Raw genomic sequence first — 20,140 nt, 5'->3', positions numbered from 1 at the left:
TTTCTATATATTAGCTTATCATGAAATGAATTCTGAATTCTTTACCCCAGCAAGGGTATCTAAAACCTTTTACAATCTCTTGCTTTAAAGTGTAGTTTGTATAAATCTGACTTAAGAGCATATGTAACTCTGTTACGTTCTAAGACACAATGAAATGCCTTTTAGTAATGCAGCTGGTCACTAACAGAGGTATACAATGCCACACAACAACAATAAATTAATTCTATCACATCACTAACAACATGAATGATGGCTCCAGTCGCTCAAATCAAGTTTGCCCAATTCAGAATAGAATTTATAGACTTCTGAGCATTTGCAAAACTTCTGAAACTGTTTCAGAGCTCTTTATGCATCTCACAATGGCTCATGTAGTAAAAGAGAAATATTACAGGCAGTAATAGCAACTTCCTGAATGATTCACTGCATTTTTTCAAATAAAATCCCCCTCTGCTATTACTGATCATGTTAATTTGTTTTTAGACACCTCCAAATTTTTCCTATCTGAGCTCACCAGTCACCAATTGAAAAAAAAAAAAAGAGCTTTGCAGAAACATTGTTTATAGTATTGTCTTCCAGATGCCTTATGCAAGGAAGTTGCTACCACAGCAACTGAGCCTCCTTAAAGCAAAGTAGATTCCCTTGTTGAGAAAAAAGCTTAATAGGTGTGACCAGCTGCACTGTATATACAGCTCTTCAAAGCCACACTTCTAGCTTTATATAAAAACCACATCAGACACCACATCAGACACCAATAACTGACTACTTGCACTCAGAACTCTTTATCGACCCACCTCCTACCAGTTGTTGGTATGATACGTTATCTGGACTCGGATCTACCTAAACAGAAGTTGTGATTCCCAAAAATTGATTGCAGCTGTCTGATCCTATGATACCTAGTTCCCGGAGAAGCTGGGTAACAATCCGAGTTAACATCTAACAGTACAATTAAATTTTGCTATTGTGGGTTCTAACAGATGCATGGTGACAAATGAACATTTAACTCCAACTGCCTGTGCTATAAAGAGCATCACCAGCAATATTTGATACACGAACCAGCTCCCGAGTGACTCAGTTTTCAGTCTGGCGTATCTACTTAGCCAATGTGATGCACTTGCTGAAAACAGCAACCATTCCAAAGCTGACTCATGAGCAGACAAAAAGTCTGGTGAGCTGGAGGTGGTAACAACCTACTAAGTGTCTGTCACAAACCTGAACTTACTGCAGTGAAAAATCACATAGGATACATCTGCCATGTGTATGTTTGCTTTGCCCTTTGCAATCTTTCTTATTCCTCTTACACCAGAAGCTGAAGCAGAGATTACTGTAAGAGGAAGACTATCTACGTAAGCCAGCTAATATCTCTGGCAGAGAATTTCCCCAGACAGCAGAATATCGTTTTACTTATCTCTGTAACTAAACATTTTACGATTATTCTGCATTATGGGAAGTCCTGTGCTCTTAGCAGACTGGAGAACTGAGACCTTCATTTTTAATTGTTTTGTACATATCACATTTAGTATTTATAATGATAATACCATACATTAAAGAGTTGCATCAATCCAGTAGTAGACTTATTTCAGTAGTAAACTTATTTTCAACCAAGGATGAGAAGCAAAAGGTCTCAAGCAAGCTAATGTACATAAAAAACCACACTTTCCTTCTTTTCTTTTAAACTGTTCAAAATAATTTTTCATAACTCAGCAGACAATTTAGTCCATAGCTCAGAAAGAATTAGAAACTAAAGTTTCTGTTTTGATTTGCTTCTATTTTCACCAGGAAACAAATTTTACTGGACGAAACCATCTGTCTTTCCACTATAACAGGTTTTAATTTCAAACAAATAGGACAGCTCTCAAAGACTTTCAGTTCCTGCAAGCTTAATGAAAACTGGTGATTAAAAACAGAGCCCAAATTAGTGCCTTGACACAGAGGCAGACAGTTAAAATTCAATGAAAATGACTCATATCCATCTTAAGAGACACCAATCAGTTGGTCAATCAGCATGCATTTTAGATGGCAAGTAAGCACATGCCAAGTCTTGAAACTGCAACTACGTATTGGTCAGAAAAGTAGGGTGTAGTATGAAACTAAAAATACTATGAAATTTGGAGGGCATAAGGGAAGCAGTACACAAAACCATAGGAAAGCAGCACATTTCATCATTCATAGAATAATTTGATTTTTTTCAAAGATAATACCAAATCCCAGTGGAAAAAATATTTATCTTTTTTTTTCAAGGACTGTTACAGTCCATGCCCCTGAGCATCTATCAGTTCTACAGAAAATAATGGAACTGCAGTATCAGAATATAGAACAGCTCTACAGCACACCAGAATTTCTAAATTAAATTGTTCAATGATTGTTTGGATATGATATCAGTGTTCTGCACACCACAGGAAAGGAGAAAAAGCCAATATACCCCAACAATTACGAAGTATTGTATTATGAGAATTAAATCTTTTTCATATCTCAACTATTTATCAACCTGTTCCTTCAGGCAGGATATTAATAGATTGTGTATTCTTTTTATTTTTCACCCAAAAACTCCAAACACCAGGTCACAAAGAATCTTCCTCTCAAAGAAATAACCATACATGATTTTCTTAAGTTTTTAATTTCATTTAATTATTGCAAGAATATTCCATAGAGATGTTAAAAAATAATATCACCCCACATGAAATTCATATATCCATTCTACTTGTGTCACCTTTTAGGTCAATTCATAATGCTTTTTTTTTTAATCTTTTACATTAACTCACTACCTGCCTTTTTCACCTTATACTATCACAAACGAGACACCAGCTGTCTGTCTCTATACCACTGATTTCCTTTGTTTCTTCTTTGTCAGTAATACAATCAAACTTGCAAGGATCATGTTCAGTGGATGCTGAAAATGCTACATATATACACTGTAAGATTGTGCCTTAAATAATCTCCCTCTATGCCCTTGAAGGAGGTTATGGCAGACAAACAAATAGTGTTACACTGGTAGGTATAACACAGCTGTATCATTATAGCTGCATAGGTATAGAACTGGAAGGTATATCACAGCTATGCATTACTTCAAAAACTTTTGAAACCTAACAACTTAATAGTTATTTTAACCTCTTTATTCAAAAATAATATCTGCACAAACCTCTCCAAACTAGCTACCTTGTCTTCCCTATAAAGTTATCACTAATTCAGAAACGGAGTCTCAAATGACTAATGTCGTAATTCTTTCAACTCATGCAGATTCCTGCTTATAAAACCAATAAAACAAGGGGCCTTTGGCTTAGTCTCTCCAGCAAATAACCATTTCCATGTAGGACATTTTGACATAAAAATCTAAATCTTCTCCAGTTTCTCCTGGGATTTAAGGAAGAAAAAAAAAAGATGAATTAGGTTCCAGTAGTTGTTGACTTAGATGACATGAGGGAAAGAATTAAGGAGTATGTATAGGTTATTTAAGAGTGAGGTTATATGTTTAAGTCTTGCATTGAATGGCTCTGATATTATATAATAATTCCTTTGCAACAGACCTGAAAGTTATAAAGAAAATATAGGCTCTTCGACAGAACTCCATTTACTGAAACAAAGCTTTTTTTCTTTAAAGTAGTTCATTTTTTTAAAAGCTATCAACTATCAAATGCTCAGAATTTAGAAGGAAATCTTGCAAGCCTCATCTGTTTCCAAAACTACATGTAATATAGTCTGACTGATGCAGATTTAGTGAAGAAAAGCTGAAAACATAGTTTTAAAATATTTGTTCTTTAGACATTTTCTTTGTTCTACAGTAGCAAAATTTACAAAATTTAATTTTATAGACACGGAAAGGCAGAAGTGGGCTATAACAGGAAGGGATAGTCAGGTTTCCAAAAAATTACCCCAGTCCTCTCTTTCAACACTACTTTTGAATCATTATTTATCAATAAAAATATTTATTTTAGAAACAAAGAACATAAAGTAAATAGTTTCCAACTCTATTTTCAGGAGCTTACTGCATTCTATTTGGCAGCTGAATTATATCACATACAACTCTATTGCTCCTTTTTTATTTTTATTTCTGCCATAACAGCGGAACTGATTTTGCTAATTGCTGTAAAACATACAATCAGTGCAACAACATTATTCAGATAAATTATGATTTACACACTAAAGATTTTAAATACTCCTTTGTTTATAATTTCTTGTTCATACTGTGCTTTTCTGCTGATTTATAGAGAGTTCAGTACAAAGCTATTACTTATTTTTAATGTTTTATAGTCCCAGCTCTTAAATCTTCCCAAGAAGTGCCGAAGAGAAGTGAAGAAAGGTGACTGTTACGAGGCTGATCTCGAAATACATGATTAAGATATCTGTCCTATGGTTCAAGCTAAAACTGCAACTTGCCAACTTATTCCATCATGTCAAACTCCTCAGTAAGCCGGTAACAATGAAAAATTGGACATAATTTAGCTTTGCTGCATGACACCCCACTTGCCTGTCATGTCTTCTTCCGCCCTTCATATAGATTAGAACAAATATTTCTAGAAATTGCTTCAAGAAGCAGCTGACCCAGTGCAATGCTCTACAGAGACAGACACTACTTTTGGTCCTGGAAGAGCATAGCAGTCTTCCCAGGCTAGATAGCCCACACTAAGCGTCACACTAATACAGCTGAACTACTTCCAGATTTAAAGTTCACTGAAGCATTTACATGACACCTTTGAGCTTATCACCAGATGTTTCTTGTCCTTTGTTTCAGCACCTGCTATCTTTACTTCTGCAGTAGAGAGGGCATGGGGCGGATAAATAATTTTCATTCTCAATCACCCTTTTCCCCTCTCCTCCTGTTTTTCTCTTGCACCTTCTGATACCTCATACACCCCATTCCCTTATTTCAAGAAATCTAATCACAGACCTGGGAAGGAATAAGGGAAAATCTGAAGAGCTAAGCGGAATCCACAGTGATTTAGTAAAGATCAGTTGAAAGAATTTGATAGGGAGGAACCACGGCAAGTTACATAGCCATTTAATGCCTGACATTACTTCACTGTGTTCAGTGCCTTCTTCACATTAATTTCTGTCTTTGTTAGACAAACAATGTAGAAATTAATAAAAAGAATCCTTGTTTTAGGATTGCGCAGTTATAGACATTTCAACCTGGGAACTTCTCATGCCAAATTATACCATGCACAGGTCTTTGCTTGGTAACCATTAGCATTGAGGTGTCCAGTACATCATTCATAACTTTCATGCAAATGCTGAGGAGGAAAAGTAACTTTATGTCACTTCCCGGCTCCAAAAAATTATGTTGCATGATAATGGTGTGTTCACTCAGAGACAACTTAGGAAACGTCTACTCTAAAGTATATCAATGTGTAAAAGACTCAGAGGACTATTCTACAGATAGGAACTTATTAACAGACATTTTGCTTCCTCCATCATCCTTCCCATAATTTGAATCTTTCTATGACAGTAAGGAGGAGAGGGTAATGGTGTTATTAGCCCAGTACAGCAGCAATGAAGAGAACCCTTTGCTGAGCCTGAGCAGATGAGCCCTATGGGAGCACTGCAAGGCTCCAAGTGTTTCTTGTGCCATGCCTGAATAGTTACATAGCTCTTGCTCCATGTCACAGGGCACCTCCGTGCTAAGCTTGAGAATGCATGCTGAACTATTCAAGTTCTTATAGAATCACAGAATCATAGAATCATTTAGGTTGGAAAAGACCTTTAAGATCATCAAGTCCATCCATAAACCTAACACTGCTAAGACCACCACTAAACCATGTCCCTAAGCGCCTCATCCACATGTCTTTCAAATACCTCCAGGGATGGTGACTCAGCCACTTCCCTGGGCAGCCTGTTCCAATGTCTGACAAGCCTTTCAGTGAAGAAATTTTTCCTAATATCCAGCCTAAACCTCCCCTGGTGCAACTTGAGGCCATTTCCTCTTGTCCTGTCGCTAGTCACTTGGGAGAAGAGACCAACACCCACCTCACCACAACCCCCTTTCAGGTTCAGCTCCCCTCAGCCTCCTCTTCTCCAGACTGAACAACACCAGTTCCCTCAGCCGCTCCTCATCAGACTTGTGCTCCAGACCCCTCACCAGCTCCATCGCCCTTCTCTGGACATGCTCCAGCACCTCAATGTCCTTCTTGTAGTGAGAGGCCCAAAACTGAACACGGTATTCGAGGTGCGGCCTCACCAGCGCTGAGTACAGGGGCATGATCACCTCCCTACTCCTGATGGCCACACTATTTCTGATACAGGCCAGGATGCTGTTGGCCTTCTTGGCCACCTGGGCACACTGCTGGCTCACATTCAGCCGGCTGTCAACCAACATCCCCAGGTCCTTTTCCGCCAGGCAGCTTTCCAGCCACTCATCCCCAAGCCTGTAGCGTTGCATGGGGTTGTTGTGGCCAAAGTGCAGGACCCAGCACTTGGCCTTGTTGAACCTCATACAGTCGGCTTCGGCCCATCGATCCAGCCTGTCCAGATCCCTCTGCAGAGCCTTCCTACCCTCCAGCAGATCAACACTCCGCCCAACTTGGTGTCGTTTGCAAACTTGCTGAGGCTGCACTCGATCCCCTCATGCAGATCATCGATAAATATATTAAACAAGACCTGCCCCAGTACTGAGCCCTGGGGAACACCACTTGTGACCGGCCACCAACTGGATTTAACTCCATACATCACAACCCTTTGGCCCGGCCATCCAGCCAGTTTTTACCCAGTGAAGAGTGCGCCCATCCAAGCCATGAGCAGCCAATTTCTCCAGGAGAATGCTGTGGGAAACAGTGTCAAAGGTTTTACTAAAGTCTAGGTAGGCAACATCCACAGCTTTTCCCTCGTCCACTAAGCAGGTCACCTTGTCATAGAAGAAGATCAGTTCAGTCAAGTAGGACCTGCCTTTCATAAACCCGTGCTGACTGGGCCTGATCGCCTGGTTGTTCTGTACATGCCATGTGATGGCACTCAAGATGATCTGCTCCATAATCTTCCCCGGCACTGAGGTCAGGCTGACAGGCCCATAGTTCCCCGGATCCTCCTTCTGGCCCTTCTTGTAAATGGGCGTCACATTTGCTAACCTCCAAGTCAACAGGCACCTCTGCGGTTAGCCAGGACTGCTGTAGATGTTGGAAACTGGTTTGGTGAACACTTCTGCCAGCTCCCTCAGTACCCTTGGGTGGATCCCATATGGTCCCATAGACTTGTGGGTGTCTAAGTGCTGTAGCAGGTCACTAACCATTTCCCCTTGGATTGTGGGGGCTTCATTCTGCTCCTTGTCCCTATCTACCAGCTCAGGGGGCTGGGTACCCAGAGGACAACTGGTCTTACTATTAAAGACTGAAGCGAAGAAAGCATTAAGTACCTCAGCCTTTTCCTCATCCTTTGTGTTTTTCAGAAACAGGTTAGGAAAAGGATAAAAGGGAAGGATAAAACAGGATTATCTTAAGGTTCAAATTCCTCCTTGTAATGTATGATGTATAGTACCATAGCACTACAACTGCAGAAACACTTCTTTGTCACATTCATTACTTGCAGCCTGGACAACAGGAGCCTAACTACACAGCAGCGCAATTATTAGTGAGACATGACTCCAGCAAATTCTACTCACATAAGAGTGACAGTGAGAAGAGGAGGCTGAAAATAAGTTGTTGCAATAACTGATGAGGAAATAACCTAAGGATTGATGAAAATTTTATCAAAAGAGAGAAGGTACGTGGATAAATTTTAGAGAAGTTTGCGTAATTTCCAGCAAGAAAATAATATGATTTAGTGACAACTTGGAAATTAAGAAGAGGAGCTCAAATATTGTATTGCAAGTTTAAGTGACAACACATATTAAATATGAGACAGGCAGTATAGCTGAGGAAGATGAGAAGATTTCAAGAGGAAAAATAAATATTATTTTACTTTTTTAGGTGCAAATACGCAATCCTCAACTAATCACATCCCTGTGTAACGTATTGGTATTGAGAGAGAATATTACTGAAAAAAGATAGCATAAGGTAAATGCCAGCAACAAAATGCTTCTCAACAGGATGAAACAACCACTGATCAGTACATTTAAGAAAATTACATGGGCCATTACTCTGCAGCATCTGGCTTTCAACAGTTTTAGTCAGGTTTGGAGGAGAGGCCTTTTTAGACGAGGTAACATATTTTAGCCAATCATTTATTACATGCTTAGTATGGAGCACTATGAATTGAAACAGCTCCCTGAAACTTTTTTGTACTCTTTAATTATTTCTCACATAATCCACTGCCATTTGATACTGTACTCATAAAACATGTCCTAGTTGTCCTTGGATTTTGCTTTAATCTGTGTCACTCGAAGCAGAGAATGTATCAAGGAACCCCTGAAGATACATTGTATGTTCCTGCTCTTTAAATAAAACCAAAACCTGATAAATTTCACAATTTTCTGGAGTTGACCAAAGTGCTGCCAATCATTTAAATTTAATAGGCAGTCTCAATTTAATCCAAATTTTAATCCGAATGCAACATTCAGTAACTATTCTTGAACAACTTCCAGTATATAGATTCTTATTTATAATAAATGCATGCAGTCAAGGTATTATTCAGGAGTAGTTACAGACAGAAATTCTAAATTATCAGTGGCACTGGGGCAAATAAAGAAAACTACACCAGTTTTAGTCGGTACTATCTGTGGACCACTTCTGAGACTTGTTTCTTAAAGTAATATCAATGTTTGCAGATCAGGCTATAACAGCATTTACTTGAAAAGGAGACTGAGATGCATATATGAGCAATCCATCTTTAAGAAGTCTGTGAGTCCAAATTGCCTTCATAGAGGACAAAAGATTTGCAGTGAGCTTTTTCCCTACAACAGTGTAGCTTCACCATTGCGCTTTTAGTTCTTAAAATCATCCCACTTTCTTGCCCATCATAAAACACATTTAATGAATATATCTTCCACTCTTTCAGTACCATAAAAACTATGTTCTCTTCCAAACACAGAAATAACCAATCCGCAATTCTTCTGCCAAGATGACAGGAGGTAAGGTCAAATAAGATGGAAGTATTCTCTAGTCCTCCTCAGCCATCAAGATAATCCAGAATATTAAAAGAAAGAAACACCATGCAAATAAATGCATAACCATTCCCAAATTTTCATGAAGTAAAAACGAAAATAAAAAAATGACTATACAAGAAATGTACACCTTCTATCCCTGTATTTAACTGATGTACAATGGAAAGCTTTCAAAATGTATTTAATACTCTGATATTTACCAACACATTTCTGTGCAGCACTCTGTGCAGGGAGTTTTTTGGAGGGGTTTTTTTTGGTTTGTTTTTTTAATTGTGATTTAAAAAAAAAAAAAAAAAGAATTCACCTTCTTAAAGTATATTTCCAGGACACCATCTGTCACCCTGAAGTGAAACTTGAAGATAAAAACTCATTTGCTGGCAAATCCTCAGAACCTGAGGGCACTCAAGAAAGGCAAGTAGCACTTATCTGATTTTGTACATAAACACCTGAACAGAATAACATGTTCATTGTTTGATGTGAACAGGTTTGTAACCACTTCCCGAGACAATAAAATAATCTAAACATTTGCATTCACCATTGCTTTCACTGCATTTTCTAAGGTTCAGACTGTACAGCAGCTGGTGTATCTTCTGCTTTGGCAGGAGTCAGAGACAATTTTGTTACTGACAGGTCACCAGTAAAGAGCATGAGTAACTCCTCAGAAAATTTTGGTGGATACTCTGTCTTCTTTGGATTTGAATACTTCTGTTAATGTTTAGAATAAGAGTTTTGTGACTCCTTTAATGCAAAGCATATCATAAAAAACAGTGCTACATTTCCTGTTCTTCTAAAATCAGGACTTCCAGGCTTGGTAAGGTTTAAGATTTCAAATTTCCAGGTAAAAAAAGAATCTAGCAAGTTAGATCTACAATACCGTAAACCTCCTTAATGTATGTTGAAAGAATGTAATTTTGATTTTTTACTTATTTCAAATAAATACAGGAATGTTTAGACACTTGAAATTAAGGTCATGCTAAACAAACCTATGAGGGTGAGAACTCTGCTGAAACTCTTAATTTTGTTTAAATAACAACTGAAGTATGACCTAAAATCTAATCACTGGGAAGGGCAGGTGGGGAGAGGGGGAAAAGCAGTAATAAGGTAACTCTCCCTTTGACCTAAAAAGCCTTATTCATCAAAAATACAACAGTTCAACAGACAAAACAGAGTCTCCTCAAAATAACTTTTAACCCACTAGTTAGGATACTCTTAAACAGGAAGCCCACATTCCAAACTAAGCACCAAATTGGGCAAAAAGGAGTTTTCTCCTTCATTCATCTTCGCTGAGCTCAAATCACCAGACTCAGGGGACTGGCTATTAATTTGAATAATTCTTTAGGCTGCCAGTCAGTGAGACCTGTATACTGAGTAGAAAAACACAGATGTTTCAGAAAAAAGGTTTTATCTAATCACCACCTTCTTATGGATAGCTTTTTGAATTGTGTCTTTCCCTAGCTTTGTCAGCTCAGCTTGCATACATGTTATACTATTTTCTTTGTAAAACAGATACAATTCAGTTGTTTGTAACTTGAAGTCCACATAAACAAAAGACCACAAAACTCAGGCCTGTGATAATACATGATGGTTGAATTTATGGATTTTTACAGAATTATGACCTCAAATTCATTTTTAAAGGTTAATCTGTTTAAAAGCAAAGACTAGTGGCTTCTTTTCTCTTCTATTTTGCTTTCTTTATATTATATTTAATAGTACCTCAAAGAACAGTTGTGGTTAACATTCACTTTAAAACAGGAGTGATGACAACTGCCCAAGAGCTAGCTGTAGTACTGATGATGTTAAGAATGCAAATGTCCTTCAGATTTTGTCCCTCAAGGTTTTCTATTTCCATACCACAGCCGACACCTTCACTTTCCACTATCACCATGTAAAGAGAGACATGTAAACTAAAGGCTGTATGAAATTAGGTTTACATTCAAAAAGAACCATTTATTCTTTGTCTCAAGAAAAAACAGAGGCTAGTACTACTTATTTCAGCTATTACTAGGAATGGGATACAATGGGAAACAAAATGGTAGGTAAAATAACCCTTTGACAACACTCTCAAAAAGCAATAAACAGTAGACTATGAATCTCATATACTAAATTTGCATCCTGCTAAATGTATTTGCCTGATGATTAGAGAGAGTCTCCCCACAATTAAATTCTAATTACCCTGCTTTGCAGTAATCAATTCTTATCTACACCCTTAATTCAATTATTAGCTTCCTCTCTCCAACAATTTATTCCCCTGCCCCTGTTTCCTCCTTCCTTCTTTTAACAGCCTACATCAGCCCCAGCAGTTCTTGTTCTCCTTCCCACACACATTTTTCTCTTACGATCTTTCACTCACAGCAGTGAGTGTTTCCTTATCAACTTCTGTTCTAGAATTTAATTCTACATCTACCTCAAATACCTGCTTCCTAGTACTGTCCCCAACATATAGAATTTTGTTTCAGAAGCCTATACACACACACACAGTCTACTGCCCGAGTTTCCATATTCTTCATCCTATTCCTAGCTACACATGTATCATTGTTCAAGGTTCCCCAAAAGTGTATGTGGTCAAAATATATTCCAAGCAAACAAAAATAAAATGGACAAGGAGCTAGGGCTCAAACCACTGAGAACAGTAGCATAGTTGCAGAAAAATTTTTTCATGTGCCATTTGTTTATATACGTTTTTCACAGTTTAGAACAGGTTATATTAGAGACCGGTATTTTACTTTTTAGGTACTGCATTTGGGTGTTCAGAACAACTTCTTTCTAATAAAATAGTATTAGATCTTCAATGCACATGAATCCAAGTACAGAAAAAAACCAAATCAAAACTACCGACTGTAAATAGTGAACTATATGTTAAGAGAACGACTACATTTCCAAAGACCTTATCTGCAAAAGCTATACCTTTTCCTATTACTCTTAAATATACAATATGTAGATAGAGTAAGTGACAGAACAGGTACGTTTCACCTGCACTCTAAGGCATATAACGCTAGTACTACCTACATCTAGAATATGACATTTACATTTGGATTCAAGATCTCACCTGAAAATTTTTAAGTTTTTTCATGATACATTTAAGTCAGACTTCAAGTTCTTTAGCTAATAAAACAAGGTTAAGTAAATTGAAGAGAAAATATAAAATAGCATTACATAAGCTCTCATTTTTAAACAAGTGTGAATTATTCTACACCCTTCCAAGCAACACTATGATACACACTTGTCATTACCTCCTTTCTTACATCCTTCACAAACCTACAAGCTGCAATAAATGTTTGGTTTTGACTTTTAAGTTCTAATCAGGTAATAGTGTCAGATCATACTACTTAATGAACTGCAGCCCTTCACTACTCTCTTCAACATGTTCATACACTTTACAAATATCTTATTACTGAGATACAAGGGACATATCCCTCTCTCTTCAAAGTTAGCTCCTCACAAACATAGTCATTCAGACAGCTGCAAGACAGGACAACTTTGTTAAAATTAATCCATTTCAAAATTAGCAGTTAAAAAATATTTTATTTTACAGTAATTTTGAGAGAGAACTATTTGTAGCATGAAAAAGTTTGCAAAGCATGTTTTTTGCTTTACATTTTTATGTTAATCTATTTTTCTTTCAGTTTTGAAGCTATACCAACTGAAGCAGACCACTGTAGTAAAATAATACTATAATAAGAAAACTGCAACTACAAGTATTTCATTTTAAGGGTAATACCTGGAACAAGTGGGAAACTGTCTCTGGTGACTGAATAACCCAAAAGAATCTAAAAACCCTGGGTCCTTAAGGTGAGCAATAAAGGTATTTCCTTTTGCCAGTACGTTTAGACACTGGTGCAGACTAATAAAGCTTGAACACAAACATTTTCCTTACATAAAATCATCTCTCAAAATACACCTTCCTATAATTTCCTGAAACAAACACTTCCTCTTCTTTATAAAGAGGGCTGATATTTTCCCATAAGGAAAATGCTGAATTTAAAGTTACAGTCCAGGTACTGATTATGGAATACCAGAAAAGATTAGTCCTTCTCTAACAGCTGCTGTATTACATTTATAATCAATTCTATCCCTTTTTACCAACTTTACAAAAGATTATTATATACGATTACAGTCAATGTGTAAAAATAAGACTTAGAAACTCTGCATTCACTTTGTAGGGAAGGAAATAAAGACAGCTACAACTAAAATACTTGGGAAATACACTGGAGATGTATTATTTCATTGTTTTCTGAAAAAGAGTTCCGATATTGTTGAAGGAAGAAATTATATAGTTTTGCAGAGAGAATTAGAGGAAAAAGTCTATTTCAGCTGCAATGTGGGAAAAGAAGCTTATATAAAAAAAAACAAAAAAGGCAATGACAGAAGTACAAGGGAAACCAGGAAGAATAAGGAAGAAATGTGATACTAGTTTTTACAAACAAAACCCATATGCTTCTATGTTTATAGCAATTTATTCCCAATTTTAAAAACTGGTGGAACTCCTCTGGTCTTTAACTCCATGCCATCCTTTGTATTGAGCTTGGGTCAGATGGAATGGATGACACAAACAACATTGGCTTGGTCCCTGAGTTAATAAATCAGGAAAACCTAACTGGTAATTAAGAAGAGAAACAGATACTTCATGTGAATCATTTGTGTCCTTCAGATATGTAAAAATCAGTGCATCCTGTAGCAGTAGTTCATATGAAAACTGCTGCTGGCCGACTTCAAAAGCTTACGCTTTGTGACTGTTTTGCACTTTTCTTGAAAAAGGGGGTTTGATGGATACAAAAATGTGGGAATAAAGACGACATTAATACCTACAGAAGCAATTTCTTAGATTCCATCACATTCTTGGTGGATAAACTACAACATATCTCCTTCGAGTCTTATTTTTTTACTTTCAAAATCAGTCATACTGTCATCTGGCTGCTGCAAACCAAATGAAGGTCATTTTAGATAATCTATCCAAGGTTGAAAAATCATGCTATTGCAAATCCCACTGGAGAAAAAACAGTGAAATGGGCTGAAAACTGCTTGCTCCTCAATTCGGTAAACAGACAGTCCACATGTGACACTCCAAAATGCAATGAAAAAATACAGTAAGCACTACAAGTGTTGAACAACCAAATTGCTCATTTGGGACTCCTCTTCCTGTTCTTTAAATATTACTTTCTGAGAAGCTCTTTATATTAAACCTGCATTTTTCAAAACAGTATTTAGATAGGAGCAGCTACAGCTGAATGAACTCCACGGTACCATGGTTTTAATGGTGCTAAATCACCACGGACTCTGACTTTAAGATGGGTAGAATGAAGATGAATGACATCTCTGAAAATGATGCTGAGATGTCTTAGGATCTGACAAGCACAACAGCAAAACTCTGGGGGATCCTTTAATACAAAAGTATGGCTTGAATCCTTCATGGAATTAGTTGGGATGATCTTCAAGAAAGGCTTTCTCATTCTAAGCTCTCTGCCTTGACCATTCTTTCAGGTAAGAAGTCTTAAGGAGATACCATAACTTCTCAGGAAGAAAATAACAAACTGACAACAAAAAATCCTCCCTCCAAACCTGTCTGTAAGAAACAACTAGTAACAGCCAAAGTGAAAATGCAGTGTTGAAACTACCTTATTCAGTAATTCAAGATAAGAAGCCAGCAATATGTACAGAGCACATGCATAAATAAGACTTCCTATCATTCATGTATGGTTTCTTGTATTAGAAGACAATATTTTCCATACGCAGTATTATCTCCATCTTTGTGTAGTTCTATACAGACTGGCACCAAATTCTGCTTTTTGCTGTTAAGCACGCCTTCCATTTAAACCTTAAATAATAATTACAGTCATAACAGACTATATCTGAAGGTTTAAAGGTCAAAAGAGATTATTTTCAGCTCCTACAGAAAATAATTATACTTTTCCAGATTCGTTTCCAAACAGAGATTTAAAAGAAAACAGTGAGGTTTTGGGTGGTTACAGAAATCTCCATTCCAACATAAGGAACCGTCTGAAATAAAGAATGAAGTTTCTTTCTTTAAAAATCCAGAAGTAGGTAATGGAGGCAGGTCATCATCTTTACTGTTGCTTATCTTTACTGTGAATGAAAGACAAGGATCTCTGCCCGCACAGCCTATTAAGAGCCTTAAAAATGAAAATAAGTAGCTTGTTTGATGCACTTTGGAAAGGTAATATAATCAAAACAAATCACATAAATTGTGTCTGTAGTAGCGCCCTGAATTCTGGTGTTTGTCAAGGCAAAAACCTTGTATTCATCAAACCAGAAAAAGGATACTGTAACAGTCAGGTCAGGGGATGGTGAGCCTACACAAGAATTTCAGGTTTGTGAATGAAAAAAAAAAAGCATACATGCATACACATATGAATGTATGCACATATTATACAGCAAACACTGTCAGGATATATACACAGACTGGATGTAAAGACATACCAAGTCAAAACTGCCAGTAAGCCTTGGTGACAGGAAGATGGTATCACATGCAGTGATTAGGAAAAGAAGTAGCGCTGAGTGGTTGGTACAGGAGAAAGGAGTCTAAGAGCATGTTGAGTTTGAGTTCATCATATGATATTCACAAAGATACTAGAGACAGATGACACAGTTTTAGTTTGAACAGAAGGAAACAGTATTGGAACAGGGACATCATGAACATGAATCATGTGCCTAGAGATAAAAAAATGTGTTGATGAATGAGGCTATCTGAAGATAAAGGGGAAAAGGAGGGAACATAAACCTAGAGAGGGACACACAGAAGAAAGAAGACTTGAAATTAAATCGTGAAAGAAGCTGGAGCCAGAGAAAAGCCAGATAAAGGAAGATTGTCACCAAAAATAAAGAGACAGAAACTATGTGGATGCAGATTTAAGAATTGTATTAATGGAAAATGGAGAAAACTGAGAAGAAGAGAGAAAGCTGACAGGAATCACAGAAGACAAAAGCTAGTAATGTTGAGAAGAAAAACTAGCACAGGAGATGTCAACAGATGGTATGTTGTTATCACACGGGCATGGGAGAAGCTATAAATCAGTTCTGATGTCATAATTACAGAAATTTTAAAATTCTGGATGCTAACATCTCTAAGTAAAGACAAGCTAAACATTTTCTTTCAATTGTAGACTAATCTACCTACACAATTTTTTTTGCAAGCACGATTATATTATGATCCATAGATAATTTAATTAATACATATTTTTAATAAATAAAGTAATTTCAACTTACTAATATATGAACCACTATTAATTTCAAGGCAGACTGAACCAGAGTAGCTTTATTTGTTGTGACCTTTGTAATAAACACTACTTATGGTAAACAGCAAAAGAAACAAAACAATGAGATAAATCTTATTTTATTTCACAATAAATAATAAATTAGATTATTATTCTAGTTAATGTGTCAAATGTCTCATTTTAAAACTTCTCTCTAGCAATAAACAACAATCAAATGAGAATTCAAGAAATTAGTGCTCCCAGAAAGGAGAAAAAGACAGATTACACTCAAGTTGAACTGAAATAAGCAGTACTTAAACACAGGCTTTGTTTGCCTATAGTGCACAAAAATCCTGGGAGCAATTTTTGCTGTAATAACATCTATTTACTCTAAAGAATAATTTAATTTATCATGGAAGATAAAGTTGCTTTTAAATTAATTCTGCAGCCATTTAGGGAAGGTAGAAAAGCACAGCAGCAAGATGAGAAAACAGACTGCAGTGAACACAAATAGATCCAAAGCTACTGTAAAATTTGCTCAGAAAGAGTCTATGATAACTCATTGAAACCCTGCAATTAAATTACTATGATGCGTGGGAGACTTAGCTCCATAGGCTATGATTTGGAGTATTATAGACAGGTAAGTGCATATGAAAAAACTAGTCTCCAGAAAGGGTCTGTCTATACACCATAGAAAAGATGAGGGAGAACCAAGTCCATGCTAGGGAAGCGTCTGTGTCATCAATGCATTTTCTGTAATGAAAACAGGTATGTTTGGTAACTACTGTAATAACAATGTGAAACAAAAAGGTAATGGCTACAGATAGTGCCAAAAATATTTAAGTTCTCTAACCTAAATGAATCTTCATTTCTACTTTGAAGCATAAACAATTTCTATTGGAATACTGCTGGAACGTCATCAAAATTTCTCCAGACTCATTAGCACTGCTGCCTGTTTGCAAACTTCACTGCCAACATATCATATACAGCACCTGCAGTAAAATCTATACTTAAACATTGGCCTCTACCTTCCGTATAAGAACTTGCATTCAGCTGCTTGAAACTTTCTGCATGTTACCAATTTAAGTTTAAATTCTTCATGTTAGATGACTGTTTTTGTAGCTGCTTGCTTTTAATTCAGCAAATCATTTCAAACTGTTCTTGGATGCAGCTGAACAAATGTTTATTTTCTTTATTAACCCCCACAATAATTTGTAGGAAGCCTATATCCCCAGTGTACCTTGGAATTAAGACAGACAAGGAGGGATTTGAGAGTGTACCATGATGATGTCAAGGAATATTCTACTAGCCATCCAAAACTGATTATGCCTGAGCTTTTGAAAAACTAAATTTCACACAAACTCAGAACAGCCTTGTTTAAATCAGGCATCTAAATTCTTCAAATGTTCTGTGTGTCATGAGGCATAATTCAATCCAGAGCCTGAATTCCTTTACTCTCACTAGTTCAGAATGCTTTCAGGTTTCATTGTGGTGCAAAGAAAAGAAACTGGGAGCAAAGCAAATTTCACTTAGTTGCATCGTACTATTCCAGTGGCACCAAAACTGCAAGGAGAAGAGAAATTAGTCTAACTGGAAGCGAAGCATTATGAGGAGGTGGGTGTAGAAAGGAAACCAGAGAGGAGAGACAAAAGAAAAGATTCAGACTAGAATAAGCACAGGCTTAACAGAAATGCAGAAGGGTCTGAATGGATGGTTGAACAGACCAGTAGCCACCAGCACATACTTCAGTCAAATACTGGGATAAAATCATGGATTCCCAAGTTTTATAATTCCTCATTTATAACAGATCTGAAACAAGAACACCTTATCACACTGAAGTTGTATGAAACTCTGCTGCGTTCCTCTCTCTTGGTAAAACGTAATGGAATTAACTAAGAGTCTAATGTTGGGTAGCTTAATGGTTTGATAAATTTCTAATTTCCTCTTTGCTTCTTGACCTGATTTCACAAAATAAAGCAGTCTTCCTCACCATAAGGACCTCTTTTCAACTTCTTGTTTGAACTTCAGTCAAGTGAATACTACCTATATTAACAAGAAGATTTATACTATAAAACTAATGATAATTTACTCTTGTAATTGCCTTTTAGTTTCAACCTCCTTGCCAGTCTAAGTTGCATTTTGTCAAAGAACTACACAACACCTTTCTTCTGTACCAGTTTTGAAACTTACCCGATTTATTTTATCTCAACTTGTTGGAATGTATATACTTTATACATATATAAACCTTTATCTCTGTTGGAATGTATATGCTAGCCAGTGGTGCTGGCCAATGGTTTCTGGAGGGAAATATATCCCTGTCATAAACTTCTATGCTTTCAACAGTATCAATATAAGCCTCTTTCATCTTTTTGGGTTAAACAAACAGATTTATGACCACCAGAAATTCCTTAATGTTGGGGGAAATACAAAGCTGTCAAAGGACTAAAACCTGATACTATAATTTCCAAAACTTCTCTGATTCTTCTAGAACATATAGTGGAAATTCAAGGACTCACAGATGACAAGTAAAATCTCAATGGGACTGGATTCTTTCTGCTTAAGTCAGGTATATAGAAAATTAGGCTTAGCATAAAAATCTAATAATTAACCTTAACTAAGGAACAGTTTCTTACCAATAGAGTACTATGTTTTTTGCAGAACATGCTTTTACATTGTTCCAGGTTATTTGTAGTATCTGCTGAAGAAATCTAATGAAGTTTAGCAGAAGGATAGCCTTAAGGAGAAGCACATAGCACATCTAATGAAAATATTAATAAATTTTATTAGTAAGCAAAGCCAACAGTATGGTTGCTATCTACACAAGAGCCATTTCTGACTATTAAGTACAAATAAAACTACTGTCTTTTTTTTCCCCTCACTGCCACTCTATTAATATGGATTACACTGTCAGAAAATTCTAAACAGATTAAATTGAAGAATTACATCAGTTACATTGTAGGGCACTGCAATGAAAAACAAAAGGCAAGAGCTGAGTTGTTACAAAAGAAAGAATAGCAGAAATACTAAATTTTATGTTGTTATCACCTATTTTTTCTGAAAATACTACCATTGGTGTGTATATATATAGAAATTACAAAATCTTGGGAATTGTTTTCTCTTCAAAATTACAGGTCAGTTAGAAAAACATTATAAGCAGCCAAACATACAGAACACGACAAGAACACTGAGAAATAAAAAAAAATTTAAAAACTATTTAAAATGTTTAGCTCACCTTTCCAACAGCAGCAGCCACTCTGTTGGTCTCCCCTGCTCTTTGCTTTCATTGCAGTGTCCAGCATTATGGCTGAAGGAATAGAGTACAGCAGAACCCTGCTAATTTACCTTACTAATTCACATACCTCATAATTTGCACACAAAAATTTGCCACTTTCCCAACTTCTTAGGCAAAAAAAAATTGAAAATCCTGTAGAGATGGTTTCTACCACTCAAATCACATCACATTAATAAATATGCTACACAATATTGACTAGTACATTATTCAGTATTATCATGAAAATGTAAACTGAACTAGTTTAATAAAGAAAACGTGTTTCGTTAAAACATCACCACCTACCATGACACTCACTTGCTCATTTTCAAACTTTGAAATTAACAACAGGACTGCCCACCAGTGAATTAGGGAGGCTCTACTGTACTTAAAATTCTACTGTCCTCATTGATACGCTTTTACCTACAATTTTCTTTAGACTGCATCACATGGGAATACAGCAACTACACTTAACTATGTCCTGTTATATATTATAATTAGTGTCCTATCACTGTTTTAATTATTCAGACTTACTCTTTCAGAAGATTACATATTCAGTTTAGTGTTTGACATTTTTCTCCTACATAGATTTTTTTTTTTTTAATGCAATATATAATACCAACTGAAATTCAGCTCTGGTGT

General features: G+C 36.5%; 1 protein-coding gene across 1 annotated transcript in view; it reads right to left on the bottom strand.

Moving 5' to 3' along the window:
* TTBK2 (tau tubulin kinase 2) overlaps positions 1-20,140 on the bottom strand; it is a 74,061-nt gene that overhangs the window by 38,136 nt on the left and 15,785 nt on the right. The gene's annotated exons all lie outside the window — the stretch shown is intronic.

The sequence above is a fragment of the Gavia stellata genome, chromosome 7 (assembly GCF_030936135.1).
Source record: "Gavia stellata isolate bGavSte3 chromosome 7, bGavSte3.hap2, whole genome shotgun sequence".
Taxonomy (NCBI): domain Eukaryota; kingdom Metazoa; phylum Chordata; class Aves; order Gaviiformes; family Gaviidae; genus Gavia; species Gavia stellata.
This window is presented reverse-complemented; position numbering and strand designations above follow the sequence as displayed.